Source organism: Crinia signifera, chromosome 12 (assembly GCF_055691185.1).
Source record: "Crinia signifera chromosome 12, ASM5569118v1, whole genome shotgun sequence".
Taxonomy (NCBI): Eukaryota; Metazoa; Chordata; class Amphibia; order Anura; family Myobatrachidae; genus Crinia; species Crinia signifera.
In genome coordinates this window covers 67,345,379-67,360,973 of record NC_139228.1, presented here as the reverse complement: position 1 = coordinate 67,360,973, position 15,595 = coordinate 67,345,379, and the positions used below count along the sequence as shown (strand labels likewise).

Genomic DNA, 15,595 nt, shown 5'->3' with positions numbered 1-15,595 from the left:
GCTCTGGTGTGGCCTTGTGAATTCCAACACTGCTACTGAATGTGTTATGTGAATGTTAACTGACCATCACATCAAAATAAGTTAATAGCCCCCCCCCCCCAAAAAAAAAGAGTCCCGTTTGTGCATGTGCAAACACCTGTAGAGTGGCCAGCTGGGGGTGGGACCATCGTAACGCCATCGAATGGAAAAAACCACTGCCATCGCAAACAAAAACATACATAGCTGTGAAGCATCATGATGCGATGCCCATTCTACTGGGCACATGAAGGAGGCAGGGCCACAATGATGCAAGCAAGTGTGATTTGCCCCATTGACTTGGGAGGTGGGTGGTGCTGAGCAGCCTCCGGTAGACCTGATTACTCTTCCAAGCGTCTGTCTGTTTGTCTATCCACCCAAGAATCATGAGTGTCCCCGATGTTCCGAAAGAGTTTGCCTTCACGGCCAAGATACTGCTTGAAAGTACTGTACAAGGAATGATAGGGCTGAAGCTCTGCCCCCCACTCTGGCTGAAGGGGGAAGTGAATCAAACCTTCTTAAGAGGACAACTGTAGGAGTTGTTGCCGGTACCAAGCAATCAGATTCTAGTAATTATATTATGGAATGTACTAGATAATGATAGCTGGAATCTGTTTAGAAGGTTCGATATATCTCCTTTCGTACAATAGGATGGGTCATCTAAACTAAGTCAGGCTCATGGGCTGGCCCCGAGTCCAGGAGGCTGTCGAGAGCCTCAGGGAGTGAAGTGCCCAAACTATGGCGAGCCATGCCAGGGGACGCGGTACACTGATACGGTGTCCAGGTCCACGTACCTTGAAATTCGTGACAAAAAAAAAAAAATCATGTTGACCTTTTGACTGTCGATCTTTCCATTGTCAACATAATGCTTGTGTCGACCTTCTGGTCCCAGACCTTCTGACCTTAGCCATGTTGACCTATTTCATGTGTCGACCTTCAGTGGTCGACCTTCATAGTGTCAACCCAATCACCCATACCAGTCTGACACTGCTTCCAGAATGAGGAGATGATCCCAGGCAGGTTCAAGTCTTTAGAAGGAATCCATATGCCATCTTCCGAGAGAGAAGTCCAAGCCCCCCCCCCCTCCATAGTGGTTGGTTCAGAGGTACTGATGACATCATTTACTGCGATTCATCTCATTGTGTCCGCCCACAGCAGTGACATGAACCACAGCTCCGGGCAGCAGTACTCTGCCCCTCCCACCTGTACCTGTCCTCTGGCGACTCCCTGAGGACATTTATGGCACTAAATTTATTTTTGTTACAATTTTTTAAAAGTAGTCAACTGTTGGAGCCCTATTTATCATTCATGACGAGTGATAATAACAATAACACTCGGTGCTAAATCCGCGCCATTGTTTTTATATAGATAAACAGAAATCCAGATAAAAGGTCGCCTAGTTCCTGCCTCTGTCTTTTCTAAAATTGTAAATTCATAAAAAGTTAATTTGTCAGAACCTATAACAGAGGTAGGCAACCGGTGGCCCCCCAGCTACTGTGGAACTACCCGTCCCAGCATGCTCTGCTACAGATTTTTTTTTTTTGTTAGGGCATGCTGAGATGTATAGTTCCACAGCAGGATGAGGTGCCCTAGGCGCTTGTCCATTCTTTTTTAGTTTACACTTCAGAGACAGGCCATCAGAGACAGGCCATCAGAGACAGGCCAGGCCCGGCCCCAGTATGAGCCCAGTCTCCATAGAAATTATTAGGGTGGTGGTGTTTCTCTATCGAGTATGGATCATTAGGTCCACACCACTAGGTCAACATGGCTTAAGGTCGACATGACTTAAGGTCAAAATGCAGAAAGGTCAACATGAATAAAGGTCGACATGGGTTAGGTTGACAGGGTCATTAGGTCGACAGTGAAAAAGTTGCCATTTTAACCCCTTCCCGACATTGCCTTTTGTGTTAATTTTTTTTTTTTTTCCTCCTTGCGTTCAAATAAGCGTAACTTTTTTAATTTTCCGGCTATATAGACACATGAGGGCTTTTTTTTTGCGGGACAAGTTGTACTTTGTAATGGTACCATTTACTATACCGTATAATATTCTGGGGAATCAGGAAATAATTCAATGTGGGGTAAAAAAAAAAAAAACGCCATTCCACAATTTTGCGCTGGTTACGCTTTTTTTGGAGTTCATAGTTCGTTTAAAATGATGGGTTATCTTTATTCTATGGGTCGTTACGATTCTGGTGATACCAAAAAAAAAAAATAGCAACTTTTACGGTTTTTCGAATTTGCGTCGCGTCGCCATGTTCTGCGGCTTATAACTTTTTTATTTTTCCACCTACGGACCTGGGTGAGGGCTCATTTTTTGCAGGCTGAAGTGTACTTTTTAATTAATACCATTATGGGATATGGGCGACTTTCTGATCTCTTTTAGTTATTTTTTTTGGGTACGCGATGCGACCAAAAAACGTAGTTTTGGCGTTTGGAATTATTTTCCGTTTACGCCTTTAACCGTGCGGGATAACTAATGTTATATTTTAATAGATCGGACTTTTAGGAACGCGGCGATACCAAATATGTTTATTTTTTTTTTATTTTTATTTGTGAAATGGGGAAAGGGGGGTGATTTGAACTTTTAATATTTTTTTATTTTTTTTTTTATTTTTAAACTTATTTTTTTTTTTTTACTTTTACTACAAGGCCCCCTAGTGTACTTGACCACTAGGGGGCGCGATCGCCTGTACTAGGTTCAGCCATAGAGCTCTATGGCTGAACATAGTGATTTTCAGCACTTTCTATTACATCCTGCCTCAGGCAGGATGTAATAGGAATACTGACACGGCCAGCACAGGGGTCTACATTAGACCCCTGGCTACCATGGCAACCGATCGGCACCCTCCGATCTCGCCGCGGGGGGCCCCGATCGGCGCCGGAGGGGGGCGCCCCCCCTCCGATCAGCTATTTAAGCACTGCGGGCGCTTTGCCCGCGGTGCTTAAAGGGTTAAACGGCCACGATCGGCGAACTCGCCGCTCGTGGCCGTGAGAGCAGGTGCCTGGCTGTAATATACAGCCATTACCTGCTCTCTTTCAAGCCAGCTCACTCCGTGAGCTGGCTTGATTCCCCCGCAACCGACATATGACGTAAATGTACGTCATATGTCGGGAAGGGGTTAAATTTTTTTTTTTTACCCGAATAGGGTATGAAATACCGCCTATCGGCACATGTTGGCTCAAAAAACAGTCAAAGACCCCCATGCCGACCTTTTGACTGTCGACCTTCCCCATGTCGACCTAATGACCCTGTCGTCCAAATGACTGTCGACCTAATGACCCTAGATATCAGGGGAAATGGGGATGAGAGGGTAGACCAGTGCACAGGTTAATGTTTGAGTCAGGTATATACAAATAACAATTTTGAAAAATCCACCAGTAATGTCTTATGGGAGAGTACTGTTTTACTCAAATAATTAGTGATGGTGGAGGTGCACCCTTGAGAGTGATTGGGGTATTTTCAAAAGGAAGAAGAAAGACTCTTTTGGTTGGGGCACTCTTTGTTTGGAGATTGATAAACGTAATCTCAGTTCAGAAAAGTAGATAGGAGAAAGTTGATGGAGGGAAACACCCCAAAGAACACTATGGAGACGCCCCTAAGTTGACAGTCAATGCTAGTATAACAATTCGGGATAGGAAGAGAGTGTGGCAGAGTAGGATGCGTGTATTAAAAATTAACTTTTATTTTTTTTAGAGATGCAATAATAAAAGTTCATTTTTAATACACGCACCAGGATACAATGCATGTTCTCTCTCAGATGGAGTAGTTCCCTAGAAGAATTACAGCACACAGGTATAAAACAGTTGCTTCCCTCAATCGCCATGGGAACCACAGGCTGCTGACTCCCATCCATTGTCATTTTAAGGGTTGTTTGTTTTCACCTCAGAGCATCATAAAGGAGACAGCATTTGACAAGTCTAAGAAAGTCTGGATCACAAATACATAGGAAAAAAAAAAAAAACAACGACATTACCTTAAAAAAACATCAGCATACTGTATATAACACAATTGCACTGTGCATAAAACATTGGCTCTCTGCAGAGTAAATATTTGCTGCCATCTAGTGGTAACGTGAAACCTTGTTCTATTTGACACAAAAAACAATATACTGTAACAGGAACACAGACTTGCAGCTATTTTTGCAGGAAGTTCAAGAAAAAAAAGGGTACTTCTGTATTATCTGGGCTCCCATGTTAAATGCACCCCCTTTTTTCATACCCCTACTATCCAACTACGCATGGAGTTGATTTTATATAGTGTGGCGAGCGCAGCGAGCCACCGTGCCCGAAGCGTGGCGAGTGGACGCGGTCTCATAAGAAAAAGGGGAGCACAGATATTACATAAGTACCAAAAAAAGTAATAATTACGTATTGTCCGAACATGGTTGCATTTGTTGGTATTCCTGCAGGGCCATCTTAACGCATAAGCTTACTGGGTAGCTGCCCTAGGGCCCCACGGGCCTCCTCCTCTCTTAATGTGCCATTGCCTGCAGCCAGTTAATGGCTATAAGCATGCTAATTTCTGGATGGCTGATTGGATGTAGAGAGACACAATGGGAAGTTATGATTTTTCTTTAAACTAAAGTAGGGGCCTTAGTACATTGCTTTGCCTAGGGCCCAAAATGCTGTTAAGACAGCCATCGTTCCTGTTACGGTTTGAACTCCTCATCTTTCTGTGTGATGGTAATACAAACTTGAATGTCTTGTACTTGCCTACTTCTGAAAAGGCATGTCAGGGAGATTGTGACAGTGACACCTAAAGGCATGGAGGTGCAATGCTACATTTATTTATTTACAGTTTCTTATATAGCGCAGCAGATTTCGTTGCGCATTACAATTGTAGACAGTGATAGAACTAACTGGGTAACAACAGACAGACTTGGAGGTAGGAGGGCCCTGCTGCAAGCTTACAATCTATAGGGACATAGGAGGGAAACACAAGAAAAGGCACCAGTATTAGTATAGCAGTCCCACCAAGTAACATCTGAGAGGCACGTCATACCATGGGGTGTATTCAATGTTGCTCGGCGAGCGGGGGTTTGGACGGTGAGGGTGGCTTTTTTGGCGAGGAAAATCCATCTTCGCTGTCCAGCCCCCTCGCTGTATTCAACATTTTGGGGAAATCCTCGCTGCCAGAGGACTGCAAGGATCCCCGGAACAGCGAGGTTCACTGCAAATGCAACAAACTAGTGGCGTAGCCACCGTGTGGCAGACCCCACGGCGGCTTGGAGGAGCCAGCCGGGTCTGTGGTGGTCGCCGGCACCGTAATGACCGGTCAAGCACTGCATTTTTTTTTATAGAGCCCGGAGCACCAACACCTCACACATCAGGCTGACCGCGCACAGCAGGAAGTGATAGCAAGAGCTGAGACAGGGTGTCTGGGCTCCCGCAGTGCAGCATGCTAGCGCTTTCTGTTCGAGGTTAGGATGTTAGGTCCACCCACCTCTCCTGAGAGCCAAGAAGCCGCAACCCCCTGACAGTCCGCACTGGGTTGGCTGCCTTAAATATGTGATTAACAGGGATGGCTGCTTTACGGAGGGGGCGGTCCGGGATGTTAGCAGCCGCTCTCCGCCGGACACACATGACTCTGTCCCCTGTCTGCGGCTGCTAAAGCAGGTGCTGCGGGCAACATACGCAGGTCAGTGTGGCATGGGTGCACCATGCAAAGAGGTGGAGTGCACAAATATCAGAGCCATGACATCTGCCACACCAGCCTGTATTCAATAGATGTGCATCTCAGCCAGGCTGGGTGACAGATGTCATGTAGGTGACACAGTGATATCAGGGGGTGGGGGTGAGAGGAGCATGTTCAGCCTGTGTGTAATTACTTACGTACAATACCTGTCCTCTGCATACACCGGGGCCCAGTGACCACACATATGTGCTATAGTGCCTATTTTACTCTAAGTTGCAGACCAGGGACTCACTTTCACAAAATGAGTGGGTCCCCGGGGACACGCTCTGCTGGACATCTGCAGCAGCGGAGGGGAGAGGGAGATGGAGACTTGCATGGGTGTTGGCGAGCCCTGTGAGCCTATGCTAGTAAAAGAAAGAGGCCTGCCTCCTCTCCCTAGCCTCTCCTCTTCCCCTCTCACCCCACATCACCTCATCCCCTTTCGCCCTGTCACCTCACCACACCCGCTCTCACCTCCTTCACCTCACAGCCCCCTGTCACCACAGTACCCCCATCACCACACCTGCTCTCACCCCCACGACACACCAGGGGGGGGGGTCCAGTGCTACTGTGCTCCAAGCTCCAGCCTTGTGTGTGCTGTCCAAGAGTCCTCCTGAGCCCTAGGAGCATGCAATTCCCCATGGTATCGAGTGTGAAGGACCTAGCATTGAGCATGAAAGCCCTGGCATCAAGCATGAAACCACTAGCAATTAACATGTAGGTAAGCGACAATTATGTGGTATCATATGTAATAGTCATTATGGTGTGTGGTATAATATGTAATGGACATTACAGCGTGTGTCAAATAATGTGTAATGGGCATCACAGTGTGTGACTTAGGGGGTTATTCTAGTCCATTCTTTCTGACAAAATCCTTCTTAGATGGACAAAACAATGTGCACTGCGGGTGGGGCAGATGTAACTTGTGCAGAGAGAATTAGATTTGGGTGGGGTTTTTCTTCAAAGTGAGATCTATATTGAAGTGTGAAATCATGCAGTCAGTATTTTCCCTGCACAGAAACAAAATAACTCACCCAAATCTAATTCTCTCTGCACATGTTACATCTGCCCCCTGCAGTGCACATGGTTTTGTCCATCTAAGAAGGATTTTGTCAGAAAGAATGAACTAGAATAAACCCCTTAATGTGTAATGGGCATCATGCTGTGAGGCGTAATGTGTAATGGTCATCACGGTCTGAGGCGCAACGTGTAATGGGCATTATGGTGCTTGGTATAATGTGTAATGGGCATTACGGTGTGCGGCATAACGTTTGGCAATGGTCATTATGGCATACGGTATACTATGCAATGGGCGTGTGACGTGTAATAGTAATAACGGTGTAAATTTTAACAGTAATAACGTAAATTTTTGGCACGCACTGTCCCTATTTTACGAAAATTTGCCTGGCATATTGTGTAATGGTCACTTCGATGTGTGGCATAATGTGTAATGGACATTACGGTGTGTGGCATAATGTTTAAGGGACATTACGATGGGTGACATATTGTTAATGGGAATTTGCAGTGTGTGGTATTTTTGTAAAGGGCATTACCTCTTGAAGCAAGGCCACACATTTTAAAATATCGGTTAGTGGGGCACATTTTTACTGTTAAAACTGGGAGCCATATTTGGGGGGGGGGGTAACTTTTTTGGCTTGGGGGAGCAAATTTTATAGTTCCGCCACTGCAACGAGCCCACTGTATATAGCGGCGAACCTCACCGTTTTGATGGCCACACATTGTTTCAGAGCAAAAGTTGGGAGGTATGGGATCGAAGAGCTGTAAAGTGCACGGTTCTGGAAATAACTGTGGTGCTGCAAAATGTCAAGCATCTTCTCCAGGGTATGGGCCATTGTGTCGACCACTGAAGGTACACATGGCTTAGGTCGACATGCCTAAGGTCAACACAAGCATTAGGTTAACAATGGCTAGGCTGACAGTCAAAAGGTCAACAAGGGTTTTTCACTTATTTTGTCACGAATGTTGACAGAGTTGACACCGTCTAAGTGTACTGCGTCCGCCCGCCATGCTTCGGGGCACACTACTCCATTTTCCCCTTCACGACCTAGTGGATGGTAGAGCATGTAGGCTTAAAAATAAAGTGAAAAACCCATGTCGCTCTTTTGACTGTCTACCCAGCCATTGTCGACCTTAGGCACCTATTTCAGGTGTCAACCTTTGCTGAGTATACCCTATGACCGTATACCCTTCTCCAGGAATGAAAGAAACAAGGTGTGCGTGTTGTCAGTAGATGGCGATAGAGAACTGGAAATGAACGCACAATAGTGTAATACTAGTTACAGACAGCGCCGGCCGAATAACCTTGCATTTGTAGCCCCGGATCGACCCTTTTACACAGGTGAAAACCCATGTAATAGAGCAAATCTCTAGGTGGCCAAATTCCCGAGTGTATGATAAAAGATACCTTAATGTGAGGAGTCCTATACATATGAATGTAAGCATACAAGTAAGAACACCAATTTGAAAAGAAGCCTTGATGTGTTTGACATTTACTGTTTGCATGTAAGCATACTGTACATGTACGAATACTATATGATTGGTAGCACGTGGTGAACCAGTAATAAATCAGCAAGGCAGATCACATGGAAAAAGAGGGTTGTGAAGAGGCCATATTCTTCGGGAAACCTCATGGGGAGTGGACTTTCACACTAAAAATTGGACAACACATTGTTTTTCTTTTAGGTTTTATTGCAGGTTCCGTACGGAGGGAAAGTTTTGCAGACAAACCCTTGGATATACACCCATACGGAAGAGTATTATTGTACCCTTGTGTTTGACCCTAAAAGTGGGGCGCTATACCTGTTTATTCTCATTTGTGTACATTTGGTCCCAGGTTGATAACACATGGGTAGGTAGTTGCTGCCCCATCTCAGTGCCACAGATTGTATTCGTTCATATTTTATACCATTTCATTAACTTAATTAGGTAATTGCTAGCCGGGGTTATTGTTTCTGTGCCGGTTCCCCCCTCTAGTCTCTGTACATATACTGTCTCTATAATAAACATATATGTAACAAGTTTGACAACTAGGATTCGAACACTTCACCTATTGCACTAGAAGCCATCACCTTACTGATGGGGCTATTCCCTCCTGCATAGGAATTATACGAGGCGTTCGCACACAGCAGGATGGGGCAGGGGGCTGGCGTGCCCACAAAAAAGGTGGGTGCGCCCAGAAAACCGCTGAGCGTCCCCATGCGAATGCAGGCATACGATGTCTGCATGGAGCGGGTGGTTGCCAAAAGCTTGCCCCAGGGGTCCCCCTAACAGGCCTCAGAGTATGTCAGGAGCCCCAGCAAACCGTAACACTTCCCATACATTAAAGCAATATTGCATACAATTTGTACCGCATCTGTATGAAAAATCAATGGATCGTATGCAGGTTGAATGGGACCAACGACGCGATTTGCGATTTCTTATGTTCTGCATATAATATCTATGTAATTGCATGTGGTCTTTAACCAAATGCGATAGCTTGCAATGCAATCGGCGGCCATAGTGCTGATGGCGGGTTCGGGGAGCGGGGCGCAGGAGGGCTGGCAGCGCTCCTTCACAGCGCTGCACTCCACCGCCGCCAGCCTTCTTCCAGCACCCAATGTGGCATTGCAGATGGCATGCGCCATCGGGTGCTGAAAAAAAAAAAACACACTTAGGACCACGATGCAGTCAGATGCGATGGGACATCACAACAGGCGTCTTATCGATCATGTGTTCCGAGGTCTTATAGCCTACATTACCATACAGTATAAAGCAGGGCTCAACACTTTGCTATGAAATCGAGGAGCCCGGGTGAGCATCAGGGCTGCCATCAGAAACCGTGGTGCTCGGGACTGACAAAACTGTCAGGGCCCCCCTCTCCCAGTGAGCATAGGTGGATGGTGGGGGGCATAGGTGGAAGAAGCTACAACTAGGGGTGGGTATCAATTAGTGTACAATCATCTCTTATATATTTAGCCGGTACTTATGAGTTATCTGGACGCCCGATTTTTTGATTGTATGCCTTAAGTTAAGGCATACAATCAGATGCGATGCGATACGATATCGCATCGCATCGCATGCGACCATCGGATGCGATGACCCGATTTTTCCATAGGAATCAATGTTAAAATGGACAGAGTCCATTTTAACATGGAATTCAATGGGAAAAAGGGGTCCTCTTCATACCCCTACTATCCAAGTGGGCATGGAGTTGGATATAAACCTGTGGCGAGCGTAGCGAGCCACCGAGCCCGAAGCGTGGCGAGCGAAGCGAGCCCCGCGAGGGGACGGTATTCTGTGTCCGCTCGCCACGCTTCGGGCGCGGTGGCTCGCTACGCTCGCCACAGGTTTATATCCAACTCCATGCCCACTTGGATAGTAGGGGTATGAAAAGGACCCCTTTTTCCCATTGAATTCCATGTTAAAATGGACTCTGTCCATTTTAACATTGATTCCTATGGAAAAATCGGGTCATCGCATCGCATCGCATCGCATCCGATGGTCGCATGCGATGCGATGCGATGTGCCCGATCCGACCCGATTTAGAAATCGGGCGCCCGGATAACTCATAAGTACCATTTAGCCAGATCTGTCACTCAACCCCTGTGGAGAACGTTCCTGTGTAGAACAGTTTCACTTTCATGTGTCTGACGTTCCACCCCCTTGACATCACCTCCCCCCGCCCAGCCAGGGCTACAGTACACGCCCACCACCCACCATTACTCCACAGCCACCATTACTCCTGCACATCCCTACCCTCTGCCAGGACCCCCGTGAGCTGTCGACATAATGACATGTCGACCTAATGGTATGTCGACCTAAAACCATGTCGACCTATTGAGCTGTCGAACTAATGGTGTCGATGTAATGGCTGTCGATGTAAGTGCTGTCTAATATCCGTCCCAGACCCGACCACCCCCTCCCGCGATTCGCTGGACCTCCGCGACCACCCTCTCCCGCGAAACGCGGGACCTCCGCGACCCTCCCGCAAATCGCGGGACCCCAGCGACCCCTCCCTCCCGCGATTCGCAGGACCCCTGCATCCTCCCCTCCCGCGATTCGCGGGACCCCTGCGACCCCCCCTCCCGGCATTAAAAGGGCCCCCCGCGACCCCCCCTCCCGCGATTCACGGCACCCCCCTCCCGCAATTCGCGCCGCCCCCTCCCGCGATTCACGGAACCCCCCGTAGCGCCCCCCTCCCGCGATTTGCGGGCCCCCTCGGCACCTCTCGCGATTTGCGACCGCCCCGTAATTCACACATTCGGGGACCCCCCCTCCCACGATTCATGCCCCCCTCACGCAATTCACGGCACCCCCCTTCCTGCGATTCGGAACCCCCCACGACCCCCCCTCCCGCGATTCATGCCCCCTCCCGCGATTCACGGACCCCCGCACCACCCCCCTGCGCCCACCCTCCCTTGATTCACGCCCCCCTCATGCAATTCACGGCAACCCCCCACACCCCCCCTCCTGCGATTCGCAGCCCCCCCACGACCCCCGCCTCCTGCGATTCATGACCCCTCCCGTGATTCACGGACCCCCGCACCACCCCCCCCTTGACTCACGGCACCCCACGCGCCCCTCCCGCAATTCACGGACCTCCGCAACCCCCCCTCCCGCAATTCACTAACCCCAACAACCCCCCTCCCGCAATTTGCGGACCCCCCTTCCCACGATTCAAGCCCCCCCGCCCACGATTTGCGGACCCCCGCCCCCTCCCGCGGATCCCCACACACCACCCCCCCTCCCGCAATTTGCAGACCCCCTTCCGGCAATTCCACCCCCCAGCGGACCACCGCGGCCCCCGCTCCCGCATTTCACGTACCCCCGTGACAATGGGGGATCCTGTACCACCACAAGCAGGTACCGCCCCTAGGTGGGAAATCCGGCCCTGGCTGCCGCACTGCAGGTTTCCCCACTGCCCTCTGCACCAGCACCACAACTTTTATCAATGTCTTGCCCACATACCACTATTATACAGCCTCCTGCTCTCATGCACGCTCACTCCCTCCCAGTGGGAGGAGACGCTCACCCACTGCCGGGAGCTGCATACTGTCCCCCACCCTCCTCCAGTTCTAGGGATGCCCATCGACCATCAATGATTTTCAAATAATCGATGGTTTATGGCCGATGTTGAATACTTTTGCCATCAATGTGGGAGGACACTGCCCTGCCTCCTGTTCTCCTGCCCCGTAACTTCCGCCAGTGGAGACCCGCTCACCCTGTGTTGCCCACATTCCCCTATCATGCTTTACCGCCCAGCCTCCTGCTCTCATGCACCCTAACTCCCACCCAGTCGGAGGAGACACTGACTCCTGTATTTCTGTGCTGCCACGCTGGACCCTCACCCACTGGCAGAAGCTGCACAGTGTCCACCACCCTCTTTAGTCCCCCGTATGCCCACACACCCCTATCACTACCCAGCTTCCTGCTCTCCTGAACCGTAACTTCCACCACTGGGTAATCGCTGACGCTGTGTTGCCCACATACCCCTATCATGCCTCATATCCCAGCCTCCTGCTCTCATGCACCCTAACTCCCACCCAGTAGGAGGAGACACTGACTCAGGGCCACCGTCCGGTACTCCTGTGCTGCCACGCTGGACCCTCACCCACTGCCAGAAGCTGCAATACAGGGCATCTTTCATACAATTCTAACCATATTTCTCACAATACAAATGTTCACAAATTAAGGGACGTAGCCCCTTACGCCGGAGTGAAGTGCGCCCGTAGGGCGCGATGAATCACCTAGTGTCTTTATAAAATTGTAAATGCCTACCCCAACTACTGCACAGCCTGCAAACAGCCAGCCCAACTCCCAGGTCGCACATGCAGGCGGGACAGCTCTGTGCCGCTGCAGCCAGGCAGGAGCACAGGAAGTTCGTGGGTGGGGTTTAGGCGGCCGTGAATGGTCACTGCTCGGGGAATCTGCACCGCCACCTATATACATTGCTGACCCCCAGGCAGAGGCTGGCTGGCAATTTTCAGCCTGGGGGTCAGGCGTTGGTAAGTGGCCCAGCTTTTCACGGAAAAAATGCAGTGCAAAAATAGGGGTGACAGTAATGTTGGAGCGTGACTTATGTAATGTGGGTGTGGTTTAAACAGCAATTGGGTGCGAGTTTACAAAAATAATCTTGAACCAGTGGGGTGCAAACACAGATGCAAGATTTTTTTTATACTCAGTTGGGTGCAAGTTTATTTTTAGCAAGTCCAAATTTCATATTTTAATAAAAGCTGTCTGGAACCTCTGGACACCTCTAATGACTAATTAAGTAATTGGAGGTTTCCAATAAACTTCATTTGTCCTTAATTACTCACTTTCTGTAGTGCTGTCCTCCTCCTCAGGTTCTCTTCTCCAGTATTGCACAAAGTTACATGGTCTGGGCACAGGACAGGTGCTAACCATAACCCCGCACACACTACACTACCCCACCCTGGACCCACTCCACCTTACCCTGCTTTATGAACACACAACACTACCACTAACCATGCACCTGCTAACACTATACCAACTCTAACCCCACACACTATACCAACCTGCTTCTCACACACACACTACGGCAAATCCTGCTTCTCACACTAAACTACCCCTGGACTTGCACCTGCTTCTCACACATACTGTACACACACTACACTACCCCTGGACTTACACCTGCTTCTCATACATACTTTACACACATTACACTTTTGCTTGCCCTGCACATGCTTCCCTCAGCCCACCTCTCACTTTTCTCTCATCGACAACATCATCTGACCTTTATCTTCTAGATCGAGTCCAGGGGCTGCAGAAAACCTTTATCAGGCAGCTGCCCCTCTCTTCCAAAACCACAAGTGCCGATAAGCCCCGCCCCCTGTTTTACTTTTAGCCGAGGTGCTGGGAAAGAAATCCTGGCTTCTCATTGGTGAACAGCGGCCATCTTTATGTAGCCTGCTATGGGGGCAGCCATTTTTTGTTAGTTCCTACCACCCTATGGGACAGATTTATCAAGATTCAAAAAAGTGAGAAATGGAGAGTGATAAACAGCCAGCCAATCAGCTCCTATGTGTCATGTTACAGGCTGAGTTTAAAAAATAACAGGCAGGAGCTGATTGGCTGGTTGTTTATCATTCTCCATTTTATCACTTTTGTAGCTTGGTACATCTGGCCCTATGTCTTTAGCTGCTGAGCAGCGGCATCCTTCCTCTGCATATGTCCTGCAGTCAGAGACGGCATTCCAACACTTAAATTACACTGCCCCCAACCCAGCCCGCCACTGCCCCCGGGCTGAGCCGTCTTAACAGCAGTGTGGACCCCTGGGCAAAGCAATGCACTGGGGCCCTTACCCAATCTCCCCTCCTAGGGGTGAGGGGTGCTATCAGCAGCAGCTTTGATGTCCCACGGGTGGCAGGGGGTGCTCTATCCATACCTCCCAACTTAGGATGTGCCGGAGGTGGGACGTAATGGCCTATACTCGCGCCCCCCCCCCCGCGCGCGAGGCCACGCCCCCATTTTGCCGCTATGGGGGCATGACCCAGAGGCTCTATGAGCCTCTAGCCATGCCCCCAGCCCGCGGGAATAGACGCTGTGCGCATGCGTACAGCATTTATTCCCCGCTGCTTAGCAGCCGACAGGGGGGACTCCCAACAGCCCCCCTCACCACAGGACATTGCCGGCCACGGGAGGGACAGGCCCTAATAATCGGGACTGTCCTGCTAAAATCGGGACTGTTGGGAGGTATGCTCTATCTTCCATTCAACATGTAGGACCTGGAGCAGTAACTTCTGCTAATTATTCCTTTACTGCAAAGGTGGTGGGAGGGTGAACACTAGCGTGCGGAAGGGGGCACTGAGCTGAATGAAGGGTCCCTTGTAAATGACTTCCAGGGAGGTAGGAGGTGTTTTATAGGATTTAGTATTAAATCCCAGCGTTCAAAATCCCGACGCCGGAATCCTGACCACCGAAATCCCGACAAGGGGGGGGACGTGGATCGCCCCCCCTTGCGGGCTCACTGCACTCGCCACGCAGCAGGCCCGGTGCCTCACTACGCTCGGCCCACTAATTTATTCTCCCTCCGAGGGTGTCTTGGACACCCACGGAGGGAGAAAGTGTCGGGATACCGGCGTCGGGATTTTGAACGCCGGGATTTACACTGCATCCCGTTTTATACGCAGGGGAGGGTTGGATAATGGAGTGGGCTTAATATTCGTAATTTTGCAGTGGAAGTGCAGCTTGTTTGACTGCAGATATCGCCATTATCTGGAAATAGATTTCTTAGGCCTTCAATAGTATAAAAACCTAGAGTCCCAACTTTCAGGAGGTGCTGGGGACTTGGGGATCAGAGATCAGGAGCCAGAGCAATCCATTGAAAAAAATATAAAACTGTACACCAGTCGTTTGGAGCTGGAGCAGGGACCGGCTGCTAGAAGGCTGATATCTCTGGTTCTAGGAGAAAAAAGGTAGTGTGCCAGCGCTGGCTGAATAATTAGAAAGACCAGACGGTATCTCAAAAATATTACAAATTTAATTTACACATATATAAAAACAATCAAGAAAAATAATAAACACATAAAGTTAATAATAATGATGAAATTGGGATTATAAAATGAGCACAAGATGCTTGATGAGTATTGCGGAGCTCCACACTTGTGGAATAAGAAATATAAGTAGGTGATATTACCATCTGTAGATTGGGGTGTATTATAAGGAAACACCTGAAGAATGGTGATGACAAAGTCCCATTGCAGATGACTTGGATGGAAAAGCAGGTAAGATTCTCCCTATTTGGCGTCTTCTCCTTGTAAGGACTGGATGATTAGGAACTGGCTGGAGTCCCAAAAAGAATTTGTAATCCAATAGAGAGATTTTTAGGAGATAATGGACGTCTGTGGGAGATGGGGCATCACTTTCAGAGATGGAAAATGAAGATTA

The 15,595-nt window shown here is 49.0% G+C and overlaps 1 protein-coding gene across 3 annotated transcripts in view; it reads right to left on the bottom strand.

Annotated features, from left to right (window-relative positions):
- Positions 1-13,539, bottom strand: part of GNG2 (G protein subunit gamma 2) — a 73,627-nt gene extending 60,088 nt beyond the window's left edge. The window contains exon 1 of one of the 3 annotated variants that reach the window (XM_083167250.1): positions 13,443-13,539. The gene's annotated coding sequence lies outside the window, so the exon portion shown is untranslated. Of the gene's footprint in view, positions 1-13,005; positions 13,138-13,442 lie in introns of those variants that run through there. The other 2 variants (XM_083167255.1, XM_083167251.1) reach the window with 2 other exon arrangements.
- Between the last annotated feature and the right edge of the window lie 2,056 nt (positions 13,540-15,595).